The sequence below is a fragment of the Elephas maximus genome, chromosome 16 (assembly GCF_024166365.1).
Source record: "Elephas maximus indicus isolate mEleMax1 chromosome 16, mEleMax1 primary haplotype, whole genome shotgun sequence".
Lineage (NCBI taxonomy): Eukaryota > Metazoa > Chordata > Mammalia > Proboscidea > Elephantidae > Elephas > Elephas maximus.
In genome coordinates, this window is record NC_064834.1 from 7,740,960 (window position 1) to 7,765,271 (window position 24,312).

Genomic DNA, 24,312 nt, shown 5'->3' on the forward strand with positions numbered 1-24,312 from the left:
ACATGGGCCCAGAGGCCTGCTGGTCAGTGCTATGCTGTCCTTGGAGGTGACTTCGGCTTGGTGACTATTGATTCAGCCCAACACACTCTTATCAGGCACCTGCTGTGCACCAGGTCCTATGTGGGGATTATGGGGCAAAGGGCAATAAACCTGGTACCGGTACCCAAGGTATTCTGTGGTATGGGGAGGGCAAGACAGGTGTACAGGGGCCAACACGAAGCCGGTGAGAGCTGGGGCTTCCAGGGGTCCTAGGAGGTGTGGGGCAGGATTAGGGCTGAAGACCAGGCAGTGAGGGGGCAGAAATGGAGGGTCTGTTCAAAGAACCACAGGAACCCATTGGAAGACAGGGTCCTCATCTCACGAATATGATATCTGCCTGCCCTAACGATGAGGATGGTTGAGGACAGTGAACTTTACTGATCCTTAAAATGTCTCAAATATGTGCAAATACTCTACATTTGTCACTTTATTCAATCCAACCATCCTCTGAAGGGGGGATTATTACCCACATTTCACAATGATACCACTGAGGCTCAGAGAGGTTAAGGAACCTTCCCAAGGTTGCACAGCAGGTGGTAAAGCTGGATTCAGACTCCCACGCTGATGACCCCAAGCCTGTGCACCTAACTACTATACCTCCTGCCATCATCGGGGCCTGGCCCCCGGGGAGGCTGGGGAGACGGATGCTTTCTGCCCTCCTGGAGCTGGGGCACGAGGCACACTGGGCAATTTCGTGGCAGCAGTTCAAGGGAAACTGTGAGGAGTCTGAGCATGGGGAGGGCTCAGGGCAGGCTGAAGTCCTCGGGGAAGGCTTGGGGAACTCACAAAGGGCCTTAATGTTAGCCTTGGCATTTGGACTTTAGGCCTGATAACAGTGGGAGGCCGGCGAATTTAGGGTGAAGGGTTCAGTATTTTAGTGGCAGGAGACAGAGGCAGGAGATGGTGAGAACTGAACACCAGAAGGGGGTGGGGTGGTGAGGGGGACACAGAGCCCAGGGAGGGTTAAGGGGTCTCACTGAGCGTCAGATAAGAGGTGAGGGGGAGGGAGAATCAAGGACGACCCAGGTGCCTCCCCCAGCCCTCCGGGGTTTGGAGGCCGGGCTTTGCTGACCCAGCGGCTGCCTGCATCAATATTAATTGACCCAAGACCCCAAGGAGGATTGGCCCCTCCCCCCAGGAAGGCCAGGCCTGCTGCGTCCAGACCTTGGGGAGGGCCCTGCAGGCGGCAGGCGGCCACTCACTTGCTGTCCCCCTGCTGACCTTTCTCCTTTGTCAGCAGGGCACTCCGTCAATGCACCGTCAATGCACCGGAAGGGCCCAGTGCAATCTCTCCTGGATGCAGAGCCCGGGGGTGGGGGCGGGGGCTCACTCAGCTCTCCTTCTTTTAAAGGAAGACTCTTCCAGAGTGTCTCTAGAACCCAAGTGACAGAGCTGCTAAGGCCCTCAGTACAAATGGGGAGACTGAGGCCTGGTGAGGGGCAGCCCAGGATCCACTGGCCATCTGCAGGCACAGCCCTAGGGACAGATGCCCTTCCTGCTGGCCGAGGGCAATGGAGGAGGGAGCTGGGGGCCAGATCCTGGGGACTGGCAAGGATGATCTGGTCAGAAGAGGGGACTCAGGAGGGTGGAGAAGGGGACTGAGCCCAGAGTGCATCAGCAAGCCCCTGAGCCAAGGGGGGACCCAATGGGGTCAGGAGTGGGGCTGGTAGATTCAGACAAGGCTAGGCTGGTCAACTTCCCGGTTTGCCTGGAACCTTGAGGTTTCTGGGATGTGGGGTCAGTTCTGGGGAGGCCAGGCTGGCTGGTCACCCTAGTGGGGCTGAGTTTTAATTCTGGTTTTTGATTCTACCACTTGCAGGCTGTGTGTGACCTTTCTGTGCCTTGGTTTCGTCATCTGGAACACGGTACCTCGTGCAGGATCGTCATGAGGGTTAAATTAGATATTAGCCGTAAAGTGCTTACTACAGCATCTGACACTCGTCATTCAACAAATGGCAGGTGGCTGCGGTTGCTACCCCGCTGCTACGACACATCCTACCGTGCCGAGGACCACAGACAGGCACGGAGCCTCACCCTGCGGCAGACGCTGTACATATAAACACTCAGGAGGAAGGGCGTTATTAGTCCCGTTTGCCGATGAGGAAACCGAGGCATGGACAGGTGAAGGCACTGGCCTGGCTCCCACAGCTGGCAAGTGCAGAGCCCGGAAAACCACTTTTATTTCTATTGGGCTGACCCCAAAGCCAGAGAGAGAGGCAGGCCAATGTCGACACGATTCTGGTCACATTGACCCAGGGCAAGACTTCTACAAACACGTAGGCTGGGCAGGTGTGGCTGGCCACTGCGGAGGTGCACGAGGGATGGGCAAGAGCTCCCTGTTTTGGGGGAGCTTGAGTCCCCAATCCTCAGCCGGGACCTTTAAGACCTTCCTCTTCTGCTCCAGACACATCAGCCACATTTATCAGGCTTCCAGAGTCTTGTTCCACAGCAAGGCAAAAGCAACTCCCAAGACGAGTGCGATGCCTCCTGCTGGCCCTGGGGCCCAGCTCCCCAGTCCCAACACTCTCTGCTCATTACCTCATTATCATTTGTGCAACAATACGATAAGGTCAGAGTATAATGCCCATTTTAGAGATGAGAAAAGAGAGGCTAAAGTTTCACAGCTGGACTTGAACCTGTCCAAGTCCGAAGTCTGGGCTCCTCTTGGTTGGTAGTGTGACAAGATGAACAGCCTGAGGACAGGAAGCCAGGGGTCCGTCTGTGTGTGTCCAGCACTGCGCAGGACACAGGTGAGCACCAGGTAATGCCAGAGAGCTTGGGGCGGGGCACAACCCCCACTCTTAGAGCCCAGGTAGCCCAACTCCCGCAGCTCAAGAAAGGGGCCCAACCACCTGGGGTAGGGTGGCCAGCCTGGCAGGGTACTGCAACTGAGGAGAAAAGGGACATGAAGTCGGGGTTCAGGTAGAGGTTCCAACAGCTAGGGCCTGGCAGGCCCCCCTATTCAGTCCCAGAAGCTCAGCGTGCAATGTCACCCCTACCCCAGACCCCTAGCAAGACCTCATCACAAGGAACTGAATGCTTGCAAAGCAATTAGCTTCCTGCACCCAGGAAAAAGGCCGCTGCGGTGGGCAGGCAGGCGCTGGCTGGGCAAGGGCCCTGGGAAGCTGGGTCTGGTTATTTTTAGCATCTTGATTCAAGAAAGAGAAGGCCCTCCTCCCCACCAGGTAAATGTCAGCACCGCTAGCTGACCCAGCCAATTAAAGCAGCTGGAGCCCCGGAGGGGAGGCAATGACTCAGGGCCTCTCCCTCCCCGCCTGGCCCCTAGCTCCCTGGGCCCCCAGCGGCTCAGGCCAAAGGCATCCTCCCCTCCTCTTCCCAAGCCCTACCCACCTGCCTAGTGGCCCTGGCTTGATCCCAAAAGAAGCTTTGACCAGGAGCCGGGAATCCTGGGTTTGAGTCCTGGCTTGGTTGTGTGATCCTGGCCAAGTCTCATGCCTTTTCTGACTCTGGTCTTCCCTCTGGAAAGCCGGTTCCCCAGAGCCCACCTGCTTAGTATGAAGGTGCTGTGAGCCAGGGGTAAAGAGCCTTTGAGATGAGGCAGGCATGTCCCTGCGGTGGGGTGGCTGCTGTGTTATTCCAGAAAGACCTGTAGGCTTCCAGAGTGGGAACCCAGGCCAGCCTGAGCTGACAGGTCTGAGCTGACTGCTGTGCAAACTTTTGGGGGGTTTGTGCAATCCCAGGTCCTCAGAGGCCAGGAGGCCTGTGGCTGCCCCTCTGCTGACAGCAGAAGGGCAAGTGAGAGGCAGCTGAGGGTCAGTGGAGGCTCAGCAAATACACGCTGATCTGAGTAGGGTGGCCACAGAGAACTGCTCAGAGGGGGGCACCAAGCACCCAGGGTGCCCTGGGCAGATCACAGGCCTGGCTCTGGCATGCACAGCCTAAAAGGGGCACAGCCTTGGGGAAGATCCCCTATGCCATCCCCACAGCAAGAGGAAGGGAAAGGGAAGTCCCTCTCAGCCCATCCTCCAAACCCTCGGCACGAAGGTCTACCCTGAGAGGGGGGTCCTTAGCCCACAGATGGGCCAGTTTGGGGGCCTGCCTCCTGTCCTCCTACGCTGGTGCAGGCTGGGGAGCCCCAGGAGTCTTAGGTAACTCTCCCAGCCAGAGGGGAGCCCTACGTCCAGCAGCAGCTTCCTGGCCAGCTGCCCACCAACCCTGGTGAGAGCCGCATCCTTCCCTCAGGACCCGGGCACTCCTAGCACCCTCCTCAAAGGCAGACCAGTCCCTGGAGGCACTGCCCTGCTGTGGCTCCCAGGTACCTAAAGCTCAGAAGAGATCCAAGGGAAACCAAGGCACCAAAGTGGGGCAGAGCTGCCTGGGGCAGTTAGCAAGTTAGAACCAAAGCACAGGCTTCCTTCTTCTTCCACCACCTGGCCTCCAAGGGCCATTTCCAAACTCATTTCCCTTACTGCCCGATCTTAGCACTCCACCTCAGCCTGCTGATCTGTCCCTGAATGTACCTGCCTCGTGCCTTGGCACCAGCTATCCCCTTCGCTTTGGGATGCTTTTGGTTCTCAATGTCCTTTTTATTCTTCGGGGCCCAGGTTGTGCTTCACTGCCTCCAGGAAGTCCCCCTTAACCCTCAAGCCCGTTGGAGTTCCTAGATGCTGGATATGTCACCCTCACAGGCCCAGGGGCACCCCAGTTTGCCGGCCCGGTTGGACACTCGCTGTGGCTCAGCGAATGGGGCCCATAAGGGAATAGGGTAGCCCCTGATTTCCTGAGTCCACTGTCCCCTCCTTACCCCCTTGCACCTTGTCAGCTTTCAAACTCGGCCCTGACTCCAGAGCGCTCTCTCTGCCCCTGGCCTGTGGGCCAGCAATCCCCAGGCCTCACTTGGCTATCTTGGTAAACAGATGGGAGGGGAAGCTAATGGTAGCAGCCTTGGCAGAAGGTAATGATTACAGGAGGAGGAATGCAAATGAGGCTTAATGGAACCAGGTCTGAGGGCACCCTGCACAGTTCTCAGCCCTGGTTCGAGCAGATCTCCACACTGCAGGCCCCCAGAACTTCCTCAGCCCTAATTCTGCACCCCAGCCCCTGGGGGACCAGTCTCACCTTGGTGCAAGCATGGAGCATTGCCCTCTCGGCCCCCACCAGCATCTACACCCCACGGGCATCCAAAGCAGTCTAGGCTGGTAGTGAGCTCAGCTCTCTACCTGGAAGCCCAGCGCCACGCTGCGCCTGAGCACCCTTCTATCTCTGGGCCTCAATTTCCCCTTCTGCACCATGAGGAGGTTGGGCCAAACAATTTCTAAAGGCCATTCATCCTCCAGCCTGCAGGGATGTTATGATTCTAGTAAAGACGCCATCCTCGAAGTCTGCTTCCCTCCCCCTGTATGGTTATGAAGGCTTTGGACCTGGGGACAGAGGTCATGGGTGTGGCTGCCCCCTTCCACCTGTGTGTGGCTCTTGGAGCAGAGAAACTCCGTAGCTGGAGCCAGTGAGCAAACAGCAGCAGGAGGGAGAATACACAGTGAATAACAGCCCAGGACTTCTAGCGCAGCTGATGCAAATCCTGGCTTGTCCTTGGACAGCCCTGTTAGTAGCCAAGGTCGGGTCGTCCCTGGGTGCACATGCAGCCCCATACACTCACAACTGGAGTGACGCTCACCAGACTCTGGGAGAGCCTGAAGGGGGAGCCCACACCTGCCACCCTCTGGGAAGGACGCCTCTTGCCTGACTTACCAGCCTCCTGCGTCTGACAGGATGAGGCTGGGTATCCCTGGGCTGATGTCGGGGCCTCTCTGTCCCCAACATGTCACTGAGGAGGGTCGTCCATCCTTCCCTTCCAACCCTGCCCCAAGCTACCGAGCTGAGCTCAGGCTCACATTAGGCACGTGTAGGCCCTGCTCTGGGGCGGCTTCACAGCCCAACATTCTGGAAGCCGGGCTTGCTTTTCCTCCTGGTAAGCAGCTCCAGGCCCTGCCCCGGAGAGGCCCCGGAAGGGCCCAGATCACTGAACAGGACATGGTGGGCCAGAGGTACGGCCCTCTGGGGAGACAAGGCCCTGCCCTGCCCCTCCCTGCTCCCCTCTGGGGGAGTTGGAGGCTCCAGCTGGACAACACACCCGCTCCTGCCCCAGCTAGCTCGCTGAGGCCAGCCCTGCCCTCCAGGACTTCCCTGAGGGGCTGCTGCTGCTCCACAGTTCCTTTTGGCTCCCGGTTCCCTGAGGACTAAGGCCAAACTATGGCCTATCCTTCCAGGCTCTGGGGAGCTGCTCATTTCCTGCTTCCAGCTCTGGCTGAATGAATCCTCCCCTCCACTCTGCTGGAATCCAGCCCACCTTCCCCCTCCTCCAGGCAGTCCTCCGCGGCTGCCTCCTCCAGCTCGGGGGAAGAGCTGCTTCTTGCCTTTGCCCACAGAGGACACCCACCCATCATGCTCTGTGCTCTCAGATCTGTGACCTCTGCCCAGGCCCAGGGCTGTGCTCCAACCAGTTTCTCAAATGCAGTCATGCTTGGATGTAAGTGCCTAGCACAGTGCTAGAGCCCAGTGGGCATTCAACCTAACCTTGCTGTGGAGTAAGCAGGTAGCTCGGCAGCTTGATTTTAGAGGGAAAAAATGTAAGTGGTGTCAGACAAAACTGGGCTTGAGTTTCCAGCTACACCGATAGTTCTGTGACCCTGGGTGAGCTTCTTAACTTCCCTGTGCCTCGTGTTTCCTTGTCTGCACAAGAGGGATAATTCTAGCTTCGCTGGGCTATCGAGACTCTTAAAGGCATTGCAGTTTGTGACACCTGACCTGTCCCAGCCCTCTCTCTTTACGGACCAATTTACAGTGGCTCAGAGAGGGGCAGTGCCTCATCCCAGGTTACCCAGCAGGCCTGGAGCAGGACTGGGGCTTAGAGGACCTGCCAGGACAGCGCTCTCCAAGTACAAGCCAGGATTTGCCCACTATGAACAGTGGGCTGCAGACTATTTCCAGCTCCAGGATGGGGTAGGAGCTGCAGGGTCAGGACAGCCTGCAGAGGCTGGGGGCAGGGGGCCAGCAGATTCCGGGCAGGAGGGAGGCACACATTCTCAGCTGGCTCTGAGGACTGATGGGCGTGCCACACGGGGACACTGGAATCCCAGCTCTGCCTGCCGTGAGCTGGACTTGGTATTCAAGGTCTTTGCAGCCAGCACCAAGCCCACCTAGCCATGTGTAACCCTGGACGTTTGGGACAAATGGGCTGCTGGTGTACCTGCCGGCGGCTCGGAGCTACAGACAAGGGGCCTGGAGGAACAGGCCAGGGAGTGTAGCCACAGAGCTCCAAGGAACAGCTGCTTGGGGTCACCTCCTACAAAACCCAAATCCAGCCCAACCCTACAATACCTACTGTCACCCTCCAGCCTCATTAATGACAACTGAATCATGTCACTCCCCTGAATAAAAAACCCTCCCTGTGCCCAGAGCCCTCGGTGTGTTCCCTGGGCCAGGACACCTCCAGCACCGTCACCCAGCCCAGCCTGCACGCCACCATTAATCCCCACGTTATACATCGTAGCTATGTCCCAGGCACTGTTGTAAGGACTTTATGTGGCTTACATCTTTGAATTCCTCACCATCAGTGAGGTAAGTTCTACTGCTATCCCTGTTTTACAGATGGGGAAATGGAGGCACAGACAGGGCAAGTCACTAATTGGAAGTCACAAAGTGAGTGCATGACAGAGCTGGTAGGCAAACCCCAAGGCCTCAGCCTGGAGTTCACAGCCCAGTTCACATCCCTGGTGCCCCACATCATCCATCACAGGCCTGTCGGGGTCCGCTTCACGACCGGGTACGGGACTGCCTGCCACTCCCACACTGACACCCTCTCATTTGTCCCTGGGCTATTGTGGCTATTGTGGCTCAGGGCACTCTGGCCTTCTCAGCCTGGCCTAACGTGGGACCTGCCTGAGCTTCAGAACCACATAAACCCAGCTCAAACCCACCTGGCGGGTGAGCTGGGCGAAGTCACCTGCAGGGAGGAGGGGACTGGGACTTGTCTACTCCAGCTGGCCGGACCTCTGGGCCGCTTCTGGGCAGGGACCAGAGCGTTAGGAGGGAAAAGCCAGTCTTCCAAAATGCTGTCATGTGCATCTCCTCAGAGCAGAGCCCAAGCCACCTCCACTGCTGCTGTCCTCACCCCTGCCTGATGTGAGCCTGATCTTGGCCCAGAAGCTTGGGGGTGGGGCTTGGACATCTGAGCCTTAGTTTTCCCATCTGGCAAATGGGAATAAGGCCTTTCAAAGGTACTCTTGAGGGTCTGATGGTGTGTGAAAGAGCCCCTCAGAGTGTAAGGGGCTCTACAGTGCAAGTGGTCATTGCAGCCCCTGGAGGGGTAATAGTGCAAAGGTCAGGCAGGGAGAAGCTGGGGTCAGAGATATCTCCATGGCATCTAACCTGTGGGTGTGAGTTTGCCAAGCAGACATGAGTAGGCAGGGGAAGATGCAGACGGAAGACTCTGCGAATAAAACACATAAAGAATACCTCATGCCCTCCATGGGTTCGGAAAAGTACAAAAACCAGGCTGCTATGGTGTGCTCAAAAAGCCCTGGGGGTCAGTGGTCAAGTGCTCGGCTGCTAACTGAAAGGGCAATGGTTCGAATCCACCAACTGCTCTGTAGGAACAAGATGTGGCAGTCTGCTTACGTAACAAAGATGAAATGAAGAACAACCCCCCAGCTGTAAGGTTGTTGCAGACTTGGAAACCCTAAGGGGCAGTTTTACTCTGTCCTTTTTTTATAGGTTTGCTATGGAAACCCTGGTGGCGCAGTGGTTAAGTGCTATGGCTGCTACCCAAGAGGTCAGCAGTTCAAATCCACCAGGCGCTCCCTGGAAACTCTATGGGGCAGTTCTACTCTGTCCTATAGGGTCGCTATGAGTTGGAATCGACTCGACGGCAGTGGAGTTCTTTTTGGAATGGTGTGCAGGGACAGGGCTGGAAAGGCAGGTCAGGAGAGCCTTGCACACCACCGCCGGATGGAAAGGCTGTCATCCTAACCTAATAGAACCACTGTCCCTGACCGCTTGGGACACACTGCATGTCAGCGCTGGGAGCCCCCCGTTGCTGTGAGGTGGGCAGAGTCACACCCCCTGGCAGATGAGGCTCATGGAGGTGGACAGGAATGGACCCAGGTCGCCCAGCTGGCAAGTAACAGGTGGGGCCTCCACATGAGCTCAGCTCTTTGCTCGTTACTGCACAGTGGTTCACTACCATTTTTGACACGGCCTGTGCTTGGGTCAATGTCTGCAGTCACTGCCTTGAAGTCCTCAATAAATGTTGAACCAGGGGCCCCACATTTTCACTTTGCACTGGGCTCTGCAAATTATGTAGCGGGTGCTGATTCTAGAATATTCTGGCTTAAGCACTGCTGGGAGGGCGGGCCAGTGAACCAACATCTGCTTCTCTGGGATTTTGCTTGAGCTGTGCCTTCAGCCTGGTCTCCCTTTTCCTTCCCAGCAACTTTCTCATCCTTCAAGGCCCTGCTTAATGGTCATGCCCTGGGGTCCTTCCCAGACTGCCTCCCCACCACGGCCCTGCACCCCATGCCAGGTAGGACTCCAGCTCCTCGTGCTGTGGTCCTACACCCTCAGACTGTTAAGGAACCTGCTAATACATGTATACACAACGCCTGCCTCGCAGGGCTCTTGGGCAACCTGGGGCTGCCTGACAACCAAGCACCAGGGAACCATCCGAAGGACATTTTACAAAGGGGTGCCAGAGAGGAAATCACTAGATCATGCCTAGATAGCAGACCCCAGAGGACAACCCATATCTTTATTTGCAAGAAAATGGACACTCCTTTGCCTGGGAATATTAGGTCAGGACTAAAGCACAGAAAATCCCAAGAGCCTCTTCGGAAACTCCTTGTAACTTGGAGGGAGCTCTCCTGGGGAGGGGAGGACAGGGAGGAACACAGGGAGAAAGAAGTCTTAAATCTGGGGGTACAGTGTGGTTACTAAAGACCAATTCTGGCTCTTCACTTTCTGGCTGTGTGGCCCACCGTCCCTGAGCCTCAGTTTCCTCATCCGTGAGGTGGGAATTAAGTGACCTGTCCTTGAAGGGAGATCACTGGAGAAAAGGGCATATGGTCTGGTGTGGTGTCCGATGAGCTGGGTCTGAGCCCAGCTCCAACACTATGAGCGGGGTGTACTTGAGAATTCCACCTACCCTCTTGGGACTCAGTTTCTCCATCTGGAAGTTGTGCAATAAAGCCTCCCTCTTGGGGCTCTTGGAGGATTCAGTGAGCTCATGTAGGCAACACGCCAGTCCCCGCGGGGACTCTAATGTGGTCAGTGTCACAAAGCTACATGGCATGGACCCTGGCTCCCAGAGGCCAATGGGGAAGTATAGATGGGGATGCGGGGGGTGACACAGACCCCATCACCTTGGAGAAGGCAGGACTCATGATTCAGAGCAGGACTAGGGAGTCCTTGGTGCCCCCTCCCAGCCCCACCCCACCCTACCCACAACCTGTTTCCTTCCTGTGAGAACAATAGTTAAAATCTGTTGTATCCCTGTGGAGTGCCAGAAATTGCTCTAGGCAGTCCACACGCTCACCACCACCTTCTCCAGGAGGCAGGACAGGGGATGGTGACTGTCCCTGTCTCCAGATGGGGCACTGAGGCCTGGAGAGGGCAAGGACTTGTCCACGGTCACATGGCTGGCCCCCAAACCCTGATAGTCCGTTTTCCCAACATTCACAGTTACAGGTCACAGCACAGCCTTGGCCCAGAGTGGTGAACGACCCGGGGGCCGCTGGAAGCTTTTGCTGGTGAGACACCAGTGATCCCTGAACAGCTCCTTCTCCTGGGAGACCACCCCTCCTTGTGTGTGCAGCCCTGTGTATGTGCGAATGCCGCCTGTTTGTGAGAGCCTGGCCTGCTAGCCTGTGTGCAGATGCAAACACACAGGCTTGTGAATGTGTGTCTGCGTGCACGTATGTCCATGCGAATGTATCTGTGCGCACACGTGTGCATCTGTGGCATGCATGAGTGATGCCTGTGTATATACACACATGAGGGAGCATGCACCTGCGTGTCTGTGTATGTCTGTGCACACACAACCATTCACATGTATGTGTACACGGTATGTGCACACCTGTGTATTCTTAGCATGCTTGTCTGTTATACACACTGTGTATGTCTGTGTACAGGAGCATGCGTGTGCACGTGTGTATGCGGACACGGGGCATATGTGAGGGTGCCTGTATGCGTGTCTATACTCGCTAGATGAGAACAGCACGCCCAGCTGTAACTGCGATGCCACCCAAGCCCTCTTCTTCCACACGGAAATATCCGCCCTCTGAGATGCATTCTGGACCACACCCTGTTCCACCTCCTCTAAGAAGCCTTCCTGGGTCTCCCACCCAGTGAAACACCCCTCACTAACCCCCATCCCACACCGGGCACCTTTCCTGCCTTGTGACCCACCACCAGCCAGCTGCAAACATGTCTAGCCTCCCTTCCTCAGCCTCCGGGATTCTCACTCCTTATCCAGGCCCATTGCTCTGGCCCCAGCTGAGGTCTCTGACCTCTCACCAGGCCCTTGGCACAGCCCCACCAGCCTCCGAGCTTCCAGCCTGGGTCTCTCCTATGCAACCCTGGCCTGCACTACAGGACCTGGCTAAAGAGCACCTTCAATGGTCACTGCCTGACTTAGAACCCTCAATGGCTCCCCACTGCCTTTGGGAGCTAACACCCCAGCCTGGCATGTGTGACCCTTCACAATCTGCCACCCTCCTTGCCAGCCTCACACTCCTCTCACCCACTGCTCCTGTTTCCCCACTTAAGTCTCCCCTCTAACCTCTGAACCCTATCCACCTGCTGTTATGGGGCTGACCACCCTGTTGGGGTCCTCTGCTTCCCCACCAGAGAGAAGGATGGAACAGTCCCCTTCCTCTACACCCCAGGGCCCAGGGCCTGGCACACAGTAAGTGCTCAATACAAGCTCAGGAAACCGAACTTGGGAGGCAGGGGGAGAGAGAGCCTTATCCAGCCAACACGCCCCTCCTCTAGAAGGGGCTCTGGGTGCCACCTCAGAGGGACCCCTGGAGGCCAGGCCTGGTTCACGTCTCATTGCATTCACAGATGACTTACAGCCCTGACCAACCATAGCCACTGGCACCTTGGCTCCTTCCCTTTGCCTTGAGTCGGGACAGGACCCAGAACTTCTGAGGGCACCTATCTCCAAGCACAGGCTAACAAGAGGTGGGCAAGACCAGAGGCAGATAGTCCAGGGTTAGGGGCTGGCACACCCTACGTGAAGGCCTGGATCAGCCAGGCATGTGGTCTTGGGCAAGTTACTTCACAAACCATGAGCCTCAGTTCCCCCACCTGTGCAACAGCTGCAGGAACAACACCCCACCTCTTCTGCTTGTTGTGAATACGAAAGAGTTAATGAACACATGGCACTTAGCATAGTGGTCAGCATATAGTTTTTTTGTTCATGTTTTTTTTTAGTTGCTGTCAACTCTGACCCATGGCAACCCCGTGTGTGTCAGAGTCGAACATAGAGTTTTCAATGGCTGATGTTCCTAAAGAAGAGCTCCAGGCCTTTCTTCCGAGGTGCCTCAAGGTAGACGCGAACCTCCAATCTTTCAGTTAGCAGCCAGACATGTGAACCATTTGCATCACACAAGAACTCAGTTAAATGCTCAAAATGTTAGGCGAGATTATTATTATTTTGATTTACTAGATAAGAAAACCGGGCTCTCAGCAGTGGGGGACGGGGCTACCCAAGGCTACACTGGGTGTTGGCAACAGAACAAAAACAAATGCCCAACTCCCAGGCTGGAGTCTGGCCCCACTCCTACTCTTTCACCCAAGGAAGAGAGGAAACTGAAAAACAAGCCCTCTGCCACGGGTTCCTCATTGAGGACGGCCCTGTTCCCAGCTCGCCAGGCCCTGAATCAGCACCGGCGCCGCCCGGGCCCCACACTCCTGTCAGCCCAGCATCAGCACCCCCATAGTGCTAGGGGTGAGCCACCCTGCTTACCTGCGTAAAGGCTCTGCCAAAGGACCGGGAGTTGAGGCTTCTGAGAGCTTCAGGAAGAGGAGGCTGGGGGTGGGAAGGAGGAGGTGGCCCCAGCACAGCCGCTGAGTCCTGAAGAAGAGATGAGAGGGCGCAGTGAGCTTCCAGTCCTAACCCTCGGGTGGCCCCCACCACCAACCATCCCCCGCTCTACCAACCTCAGCCCCCATCCACCCAGGACCCTAGTTCACCTCCTGGAGGGTGAAGCGGGCCACCTCAGAAAAGCCACCCAAGAAACTGCCTGCCATGCCGCCCAATATGGCTCATCTGAAACTCATATTTGAGGTCCAAAACCAGAGAAGCACTGTTGTCAGCCCCTCCTTAGCCCCCCGTTCCACAGCAGTGGCCGTGCTGACACCCTCTGCTGTGGTCAGCCAGGCCTCCAGACACCCCAGCCGCAGCACACGCCAGGCACCCTACCAGGAGCGCCTTTCCCCCAACTTCTCTGTGTTTCAACACCCTACTGGCCTCCTTGACTCTGCTCAAAGGCTTCCGTGGCACCCTCTTCAGCCTACCCTCCTTCATCCCCTCAGTGGACCCTGGGCCAACGATCCTGGACAGCAGGAACGAGGTCTAGTTTACCTCTGTTCTGTGAGCTTAGCACAGGCCACGGAGACCACTTGATGAATGAATGAATGAATGACTTAATGAATAAATGAGTGAATGGATGAATGGGTGTGATGAAGGTGGTCCGTGGACAACTGAACAAAATTGGCCAAATAACCTGTGCCTTGCAGCCAGGAAGTCCAGGGAGATTTCCGGGGGCCTCCCTGCTCCCTCCCCCATGGTAGATTCTGGAATACGAGGTTCAGGTTGCTGCGAGGGAAGAGACTTAATGAGGCTGATGATTTTCTCAGGGATCTGTCGTCTTACAAATGAGGAAACTGAGGCCCTGACAGGAGGAAGGTTTTCCCATGGTTCCACAGCAAGAGAGAGAAAGGGCCGGAACTAGAATCCACATCCCCTGGCCTTGCCCGTTGCAGGAGCTGTCACAGAGGGAGGTTGCCATGGCAGTCTCCCCCTAGCTCTATGTCCTCAGTGTCAGGTGGGGCTCACACAGGCACCAGCAGCCCTGGCTGTGGAGGTATTGGGCCAGCCATGAGAGGCCACTTGTTGGTAAAGGAGACAGGGCAGCGGAGGGCCCTGGAACTGGAGAATGTGCTGCAGGAGAAGCCACACCCAGAACACAGCCATCCAGTATGATGGTCCTACTTCCCCGAGCCTGGAGGTCCAAGGCTGGGGGGCAGCCAGTGAAGGGACATTACAGGGAGCCCCTTCCAGTTCTCCACTGCCGGCCAGGGTCTGAGACACATTTCCAGCCCATCTTTACCTGGATGGTCTTTCTAAAAGCACTGACCACCTCACTCCCCTCCACAGAACACTTCCAGGCCTCCCAAACACTGCTGGTGGGGTAAACACTGGTACCACCACTCTGGAAAACAGTTTGGAAGTTTCTACTACCTTATCCCATCACCCAGCAGTTCCACTTCCACAGAGATGTGTGCGTATGTTCACCAAGAGTCATGTACCAAAATGTTCACAGCAGCACTATTCACAATAGCCAGAAAGTGAAAACTTCCCACATGGTCATCAGCTATGGAATGGACAAACTGGTATATCCACACAATGGAATACCACACAGCAATGAGCACGAGCGATCTGAAACCATATGCAACAACACGGATAAATCTTAAAACATATTGCTGACCAAAAATGCCAGACACGATAGAGAACACACTTAAGGGATCCCTTTATAAAACGTTCCAGAACAGACAAAATAACTCTATGCTTGGGGTGGACTAAACATGGCCACAGATTCTTTGTATCTCCTCCCATCAGAAGGTGGCGTCTACTTCCCCACCCCTGAACTTGGGCTGGATTTGTGACTTGTTTTATCCGACGGAATATGGTGAAAATGTCATTTTGTGAGTTATAGACGAGGCTTGAGGAGGGGGTACCATCTTAGAATGCTGCCCCATCATGGAAGGAAGCTGGTCTCTCTGACAGGAGGACAGCAGCCACATGGAGAGCTGAGGCTGCCCAGCCCACAGCCAGCACCAACTTCCAGGTGTGGGTCAGGCCATCTTGGACCTTCCAGTCCAGCCAGCCCTCCAGGTGACTGAAGCCCCATGAGCCCAAGTGCAGCCAGAGGAACAAATGCTAGTTGTTTTAGGCCCCTGAGTTTTGGGGTGGTTTGTTAGGGAACAGTAGATAACTGATAACAAACTGTTAGAATTGTGGGGGAAAGGGGCGCATAGGGGCTTCTGGGGGAACCGGTCTGTGCGGTGGTTACACAGGCATGTTCCTTTCATGGCACACACTTAGGACATGCACGCTTTTCAGCATGGATGTAATACTTCCACAGACGTTAAAAACAAACAGTCCCTACTGGGGCTCTCCACCCGGGCCGTATCAGGTCCAGCCTGCCCTGGCCTGCCTGCTGGCCTCTCTAGCCTATCCCCTGCAGGTCCCTCCTCACTCTTGTCTGCACACTCACCTCTGCACCCAGATGCTCTTCCCCTTCCCACTGGGCTTCAAGCCTGAGGTTAGGCAGCACCTCCTCCAGGAAGCCTTTCCTGATCTCCCCAGGCCTACCTATGCGTCCTTATGCACACAGCTCTCTTTCTGGGACTGCGTCTTCCCCAGGGTGGGGTTAAGTCTTTCCTGCCTGTCTCCCCAGCTCTCTGAGCTCTTCAAGCAGAGATCATGCTGAGGGGAGGCCACAACTCTTCTCCCTCCTCCCCCAGGATCAAGACCCTCATAGTGACGTGGTGATGATCAGAGCAGGCTTGGGGGGATGTTGGGGGGCTGGCAGTCATAACGTGGGTCACATGCCAGCCCTGCCAGAGCAAAAGCTTCTCCCAGGGCTCAGGCGAGGCAGAATTTGTGGGGTGAATACAGTCTACAGGGGAGAAGGATTTAAGGGGAAACCAGGTAGTGCAGTAGAAGGTGACACCCGTGAACTATGCGCCGCCCCTCCCCTCTTCATTATCAGTGAGGATAAAACAGCAAGCCAGCCTGGCAGCTGCAGGACACTGCATCTCTGCCCAGACAATGCAAGCTGCCAGGCAAAGCACGTTAAGAATTGTAATGCCAGACAGATGGGCCATCGGATCTGCGAGAAACCCTTCAGTGTACTGACTCGCCTCCATCCATCCTGGGGTGGAATGGCAGAAGCTGCCTGCTGTCAGGTGACTGGGGAGAGGGCTCAGCTGGCCCCCAAACTGGGGCTCTGACCTTAGCCCAAACGCCCCCTCAGCCCTAGACTCTCCCTTGGGGCCCCCTGCCCCATCTTCGCAGTTCCGGAGCCATCCTAAATGGCTGTGTGAGATGGGGGGCCCTAGGGCCTCAGTTCCCCCACTGCCATCAAGGGATCCGGCTTATTCAACGGTCTCCGATGAGTCACATTCTTCTCTCCTGCAGAAGGCCTGGGCCCATCATTCCCCTCTCCCCTCTGCCTCGTCAAGTTCCCACTGTGCCAGGGATGAAGCCGCCAGAGTTGGCTGATGCCCGCTGCCATCTACCGTGCTGTGAAACGAAGCTCCTTGCCCAGTCGAGAGGCAGACAGACCGGAGGGTGGCCAGGAGGGGAGGGGGCAGGCCCCAGGCCCCAGGCCCCAGGGGAGGTAGCCTATGCTGTAGCAGAGGTAATTCTGTGCACTGAGGGCAGTGGGGTAGGTCACACACAGCCCCATGACCGAAAGAGCCTGGGAACAGAAGACATTTTCCACAGGTGGATATGCTACCCCACGAGGGGTGAGAGGCCTGTCCCCAGAGGTATTCAAGTCAGGTGGTGCTGTGAGTGCTGTAAGCATCAGAAGGGGTTGGGTTCTGTATTTCCCCGGCTCCTCTGATGACTAAGAATCACCTGGGCTCTTGTTAAATCCACGGCTTCCCAGGCCTCTCCCCTGACAATCAAATTCTGTGGGTCTGGAATGCAGCCCAGAAATTTAAATTTTTAACAAGTACTCCCAGGTGATTCTTGGCATCTGGGAAGTTTAGGGGAACACTGGCAGATGACCTTCCAGGTCCCTCTGGGCCCAGAGATGACTGACTCTGAGGCCCCCTCCCCACACCCCACCCCATCTGGAAGTCACCAGCTCTTGCATCGGCCTAACCACACAGCGTTGTGAAAATACAAACTATGGAAAAGCTTCAGAAAGATGTCGGGGGCAGGGGAGGGCTCTCGCCTGTGGTGGTATCAGCAGCAGCTCCTTTCTAGCCCCCTGGGCCCCCAGAGCCATCCAGAAAAGCCCAGCAGTGGCAGGGGGTGGGGGGCAAGCTGACAGCTGTTCAGCTGCTGCTCAGTGAGACCCGGAAAAGCAATTATCTTGCTCTTAGCAGAGAGGCACTGGCTTTTACCGCCCCTTCCCTCCCTCCTGCCTCCCTCCACCACCTCACGAGTGCATGCGTGCGTGCGCGCGCGCACACACACACAGGCACCCACGCACACGCACGCACACTCACACCCAGGCCAAGATGCCACTGGCTGGCTCTGAACCCGCCTCCCCAACCCCAGCCTCCCCGATCTCTCTGAATCGCTCACCCTCCACCCTCAGAGCCACATTTCCAACACTTAAATCATTTAGCCTGCTAAACCGGAGACGGCAAACTGGGTGCTATTTCTTAAAAACATACAGAGAGCGTATTAAATTATTGATAGCCATTAAACAGGGGGAAAAAAATTAAACAGCTCTCAGCTCTTATCAATCATTCATGCAGTTTCCACTGGGGTGTTTTCTGGAGAGCGATCACACAGGCAACCCAGGGAACCAGCTTCTGCTGGTGAGGAAGACATTCACCAGGGCTGGAATGGAAACGGCCGCAGGCGGCGGGGTGGTCAGCCTTGCGTTTGCAAACTCCCTCGCTGACAAACGGAGACTCCAGTGTGGCCTTCAGGACTCCCTTTGATGAAATCTCGCCTGTTTTATTGAGCGTCTACTATGTGTCAGGGGTGAAGATTTCAAACACTCAAGGCACTTACACGGGCTACCGGGGAGACCTCGGCAGGAACACGCAATGATATTACACTGTGAGATGAGCTGGGATGGAGGTGGATAAAGTGGGGGCTCAGAGGAAAAGGGGACACCCCAGCTGAAGGAGGGCTGCTGGGAAGCCCTCCCTGAAGCAGTAAGCTCCTGGATGTAGAGGACAAACTGGGAAGGGCATCCAGGCAAGGGGTCTGGTCTGGGCAAAGACGCAGCGGCGAGAAACAGCAGAGAGCTCCAGCCTGGAGCCCACAGCCTTGCCTGTCTCACATGGCAGTCACAGGTGGGGGTGGGGTGCGCGAAACGGGCGCAGCAACTGGAGCGTGGAGCAGCTTGGAAACTCAGCCCCTCCTGTAAGTGCCGGTCAGATCCAGGCCAGGCTGGGACCAGGCACACGAGGCCAGGCCTCCCACACGGGTGGGCACAGGGTCGGGGTTCACCCTGGCTGCCCAGGGTACCTCTACCCCACCACGGCAGATCTATTTCCTGGCTCTGACCCAGGACACTTAAACCAGCATGACGCAGAGCCACCGAAGCTGCAGGGCCGGGACACCACTGGTCTCCCAGCCACAGACGGGCCTGGCACCGCTGCCCCCAGGAGATGGGCTCTCCCCTGCCTGCCTCTGAGCTGTGCCAAGGGCACAGAGGCTTCGGGAGCCACAGACACCCAACACCTTCCACCTCACCTCCTGGGACCATCCATACCAGGGGCCATCTGAGGCTCCGAGGCCAAGCAGGCAGCTGGGGAACAAAGAGCCTCAGGCCCAGCCCTGCCTCCCCCCAGCACCCTGGGCAGGCCCCACATTCTTGAATGCTTTTCAGAAGCATACACACTGGGAGCTGGAGGAGGCCCTGCCAAGTGTTGATAGCACCCTCCCAGAAAAAGCTGCTGTCACAGGGAAACATGCTGGGGAGAGCGGGTGTTTACCACCAACGCCTGGGACTGTCAAGAAATAATCAGAAGAAATTAAATTTGCAAAGTTGTGAAAGATATAGACACCACCCCCACCCCCCCCCCCCCACCCCAACCCTGACACTTCAACCTGGAGGCTCAGGCTGCTCTGTTTTGCCTGGTTCTAGGAAAATGTCCTTAGATTTGTGAGGGGTAGCGAAGGTGGGTGGGGGGATGGTGGACTGGAGACAGCGGATGCGAGTTTTGCTCTGGTTCTGTCAGTGGCTGTCCCCTCTCTGGTCTCTGCACAATGACAGACACACATCCGGGCCTCTGTTAGACCACACCGATCTTACAGGACGGGGCTAACCTCCACGCCATCTGCCGCAGAGTCTGCCAGGAACACTGAGTTCTACCTCAACGCCCTGCCACATGCACACAAGGACTTGGGGTGACGGGGCTGGGTGGGCTGAAGAAGTCATTCAGCCAGCCCCTGCCTTCGCGCAGTCTGTGTTCATGCCAACAGCCTGTGGCTCCGTGCAGGTTGGTGTCACCCCTCACCTGTTGGCTGTGCATTGACTCCTTCCTTCTAGTCCAGCCTCCACAGAAGTACCTGGGCCCCGGACAGTGCTCAGGCCTGAGCTGGCACAGCGCCACCCGTCAAGGAAGGTTGCTGGCCAGCAGAATCAGCAGCCAAATGGGTTAACGACCCTAAAACCTAAATCACACACTCCAGTCTCTGCTCAGGTGCCATAGTGCCCACTGCCAAATTCTCCAGTCCTCCAAGTCTTTCACGTATGAGTTCTGTCCAAGCTTCCAGAAGTCTCTCACACCCTCTACACTCCAGCCATACCACAACTACTCAGCCTTCCCTAAACAACCTTCCTTGTACTTTCATGCCCCAGGGCCTCTGCAAAAGTTATTGCTTTCTCTACCCAGCCAAATCCTGCTCTTGTCGAGTCTTAGTTATATTTAACTGCCACAACACTTTTCACGTTACATTAGACTTGTTGTTAGGTGCCGTCGAGTTGCTTCCGACTCACAGGGAACCTATGCACAACAGAAGGAAACACTGCTCGGTCCCGCACCATCCTCACAATCGTGGTTATGCTCGAGCCCATTGTTGCAGCCACTGTGTCAATCCATCTCGTTGAAGGTCTTCCTCTTTTTCGATGACCCTCTACTTTACCAAGCATGATGTCCTTCTCCAGGGACTGATCCCTCCTGATAACATGTCCAAAACATGGGAGACAAAGTCTCGCCATCCTTGCCTCTAACGCACATTCCGGCTGTACTTCTTCCAGAATGGATTTGTTCATTCTTTCTGTCAACCCATGGTATATTCAATATTGTTCACCAACACCACAATTCAAAAGCATCAAGTTTTCTTTGGTCTTCCTTATTTATTGTCCAGCTTTCGCTGTGTATGAGAAGACCGAAAATACCATGATTGGGTCAGGTGTACCTTAGCCTTCCAAGTGCCATCTCTGCCTTTTTAACACTTTAAAGAGGTCTTTTGAAGCAGATTTGTCCAATGCAAGAAGTGTTTTGATTTCTTGACTGCTGCTTCCGTGGGCGTTGATTGTGGATCCAAGTAAAATGAAATCCTTGACAACTTCAATCTTTTCTCCGTTTATCATGATGTTGCTTATTGGTCCAGCTGTGAGGACTTTTGTTTTCTTTATGTTGAGGTGTAATCCATACTGAAGGCTATAGTCTTTGATCTTCATCAGCAAATGCTTCAAGTCTTCTTCACTTTCAGCAAACAAGGTTGTGTCATCTGCATAACACAGGTTGTTAACGAGTGGAGGAAGACACTAGACTTCATTCTGTTTAAATCTGCTCCAAACCACCAAGGACAGCCCGAACACAGATGGGTTCCTGTCATCAGCACTTGCCACACAGGGTCAGGAAGGGCCTCTCACTTTACTATGCTCAAAACCAACCCAGCGTGATGGCAACACGCTCCTTCCTTAGAATCAACCCCCGTGCAGAGAGCACTCCAGCCCCCAGCCTCCAGCTGAGAATCCGTCCTTCCTGACATCTAACCTGCAGTGCTCCCATTGCAATTTAGAAACCATCCCTGGATAGTGGATGCGATGTTCTCAGCCAAGTGTAAATGAGACTGTACCCATGGCGCTCCCGGAGCCGAGGGAAGGGGCGGGCCTGGGAATTTCCAGGCAAAGGCCAGCAGAAATTGGCCACAAATGAATCATTAACTCTCGAGCTGAGAGCTGTGTGTGGCTGGTGCCAAGGTCTCAGGCTCTGGCCCGTGTGGGCCACTTGGCCTCACTTGGCTCAGGCCTGGAGGCAGCCCCACCCCCTGCTGGCCATCTGCTTCACCCATGGCCACTGGTCACCAAGAGCCGAGGCCGTCAGGTCAGAGCGGCCCAGATGTCTTATGGGCAAGCGTTCACTGGTGTCTGCGCCCAGGAATGACTCCAAACCTTTGCCCACGCACTTCTGTCCTTCTGGAACGCCATCCCTTCCTGTGAGCTAAGTCCTCTTCATCCTTCAAGGTCTGGCTCCAGCCTTGCCTGCCTGTTGGAAGCTTGCCCATCTGGGCCCACCTCAGCCCCCACATCCTCCCTGAGGCCCTGCATCCCTGGTTGTGTCCACAAGCTGTCTTCTCCCTGCCCTGGTCTTGGCGCCCGGGGCTCATTTCTTCAGCTCACCTCTGCCAGGATGGGGACTCAGCATCCTCTTCTGTACCCCAGCAGGTAGCACCAAGTAGGGCCCAAATAGGGGGCTCACCTGTGATGAGGACTGCTCATGGACTGCAGACCTCAGGGCCTTTGCATGCGCTACTGCTGTGTCTAACTAGCCAACTGCTGCCATAGGTTTGAGGCCAGCAGGAGAAAGAGCCCAGGTCTCAAAGGCAGGGTCTGGGGTCCTCGTCTGGCTCAGCTCAGACATCACATCCGTCTCTGGGTCTCATGTGAGGGCCATGGGGCGGGCTGTGGCACAGTAACCATGTGGTCTACAGGAGGGAGTGGCAGAGACAACCACCTGCCTCCCACAGGGACAGCAGAGGCAATGGCACCCTGACTCTCAGGAGCCGATTCCTTCAGCCAGTAGAGGTAGTATCAACCACTTCCTCCGTAGGCCACCACCTCGCAGGCTGCGGGTGCTGGTTTCACTACCGCCTCTCTGAGCTGCCCTGAATAAGGGTTTTGATTCTTCTTGGATAAGGACTGACAGGCATAAAGCCTGAAACACAGAAAACATCGAATTAACAGGTATTGTAACATGACCTCAATAAATCATTCATCATGTGGTCACCTGTGTTTTCAGACTTAGTGGCCATGGCAGAGTGACAAGGCTGGCAATGAGCACCACTGACTTCAGAGCTGTTTTGTGCCAAGAACTGTGCTAAGCTCAACAGACAACTCAAATGACTCCTTCCACCAACACCATGAGGTAGATACTATTAATATGCCCACCTGAAAGAAGAGGAATCCAAGACCCATCAAGAGTAAGGGTAAGTAACCCGCCCCAAGTCGCAGGTGGAGTGTGGGAGCACAGGGACTCAGAGGCAGGTGTCGGCCCCAGGCCCTGCACACCGTCCCCAGCGTTCCGTGGCCCCATTTTTGCTTGTCCCCCACCCGTCGTGAGGCCCTTTCTCTCTGACCCTCACACAGCCCGGCGAGGTTGCCAGTGAGGGTTGTGATTACCATCTATATGGGGAAGCTGAGTCCTGGTTGGAAGGCTTGACTTGCTTTATTTCCACTCTCAAAGTGAGGAGGCTGCTGTTAGAACCCTGGGAGAACGGCAGGGGTGGGAGAGGCCAAGGGAGGCAGCCCAGGCCACGTGCTGGTCACAGGACTACCTGTGCGCCCCATCTGCCAGACTTGCAACAGGGCTTCTCCCCAAAGGCCTGGCACAGGGTAAAGGCTGGGCTTGAGGGGTATTGGGGAGAACTGGACAGGGTTCAGGAGCACGGCGTGGGGCCTGGGGGCAGATACCGCGGCCCCCTGTCAGCCTTCCCTCTCCTGCACTATCCCTATGGGGAAGGAGAGGACATACCCTGAGGACAAGGCCATCTCTCCACTCTCCCAGCAGGGCTCCTAGGTGAGGTCCTCCATGCTCCCATTTATGACAACAGAGCACTGACGAGCTTAACGAGGTCAGGGTGCCTCAGTCCCCTGGTACCGCGTGTGTGTGCACACGGGTAAGAAAAGACAGGCATCCACATACAGCCACACACCCTGATGCACAGCCGAGTGCAGACACGTGCAGACATGTACACACGTGCTCACACAGGCGTGTGCACAGCACCTCGGCTGGGACAAAGCCACACCAGGGTGCACAGGCCACTAGGCAGACATGCCCTAGAGGCTGTGCCAACAAATGCCTGAGAGACACTGCCCAGAGGGCAGGCACCCGCAAGGTGCACCCGGGCACACATGTGTTCATATGCACACACGCTCACACACAGAAGCATCCCTGCTGGTGGGGCTCCCAGCTCAGGGTTGTCAACAGGGCCATGCACAGCCTCTGAGGCACACAGCTCAAAGTCCTGCGTGGGTTCCCCTGGGCATGGCTGCACACACACACACGCACGCACACACACACACACGCACACACACACACGCACGCACACACACACACGGAGCCTTGGCAGTGGCAGGGCCCAGGAGAGAGGGCTGTGGGAGGCAGGTGGGCCAGCGGCCATCTGCAGAATGTGCACACAGAGCCCCCCTTGCTGCTGCGCTGATGTAGTCAGGCCTGTCCAGAACAGCCCCATAAATCAGGACGCCGCGGCTGCAAGCGTTTATATCACTGTTCCTGGGACACCATGTCTTGGCGCTTGGAGCCGAGCAGCAGCCGCATCAGGCAGCATCAGGCCTTGGTCCACTGGGTGGGGCGGGGCGGGGAGGAAGGAGTTGGTATTTGGCATCCCCGTTCGCCCAGGCCGCCTCCCCACCCTCAACCCCACCCAGACCCTCCCCTCCCCTCCTGCTAGCCCACTAGGCCCTGCCTCCTCCATTTCCACATTTCCTCCTCTGCTCCCAGCCTGAGACTCTGAGCTCAGCCACAAGCTCAGCACTGCCCTCTCATCCCACCTCCACCACCTGAAGCTTTCCAGCAAGCAGCACCACGGGACTTAGGTGCAATGGGGCCATAGCAGGGACGGTGCACAGGCCATTTCAGGACAGGGACACAGCGGTGCTGTCATTGACCTGAGACCCAAAGAGGGTCCACATCCACTCCATCTCAGGGAGTCACTGCCTCCTCCCAGCATCACTTCCCTGTCTGTGAAGTGAGGGGACCCTGGGGCCTCCAGGGCTCGGCACGAGGACCTGAGGCCCCAGGAAAAACTCTGCCTTGGACCCTGATTAGTTGTGACTATTAATAACACCAAAAAAAAAA

The 24,312-nt window shown here is 56.1% G+C and overlaps 1 protein-coding gene across 7 annotated transcripts in view; it reads right to left on the minus strand.

The window, feature by feature from the left end:
* Window positions 1-24,312, minus strand: part of ZMIZ1 (zinc finger MIZ-type containing 1) — a 258,230-nt gene that overhangs the window by 195,131 nt on the left and 38,787 nt on the right. For all 7 annotated transcript variants that reach the window (XM_049855858.1, XM_049855859.1, XM_049855863.1 and 4 more), the window contains exon 2: window positions 13,025-13,132. The gene's annotated coding sequence lies outside the window, so the exon portion shown is untranslated. The remainder of the gene's footprint in view (window positions 1-13,024; window positions 13,133-24,312) is intronic.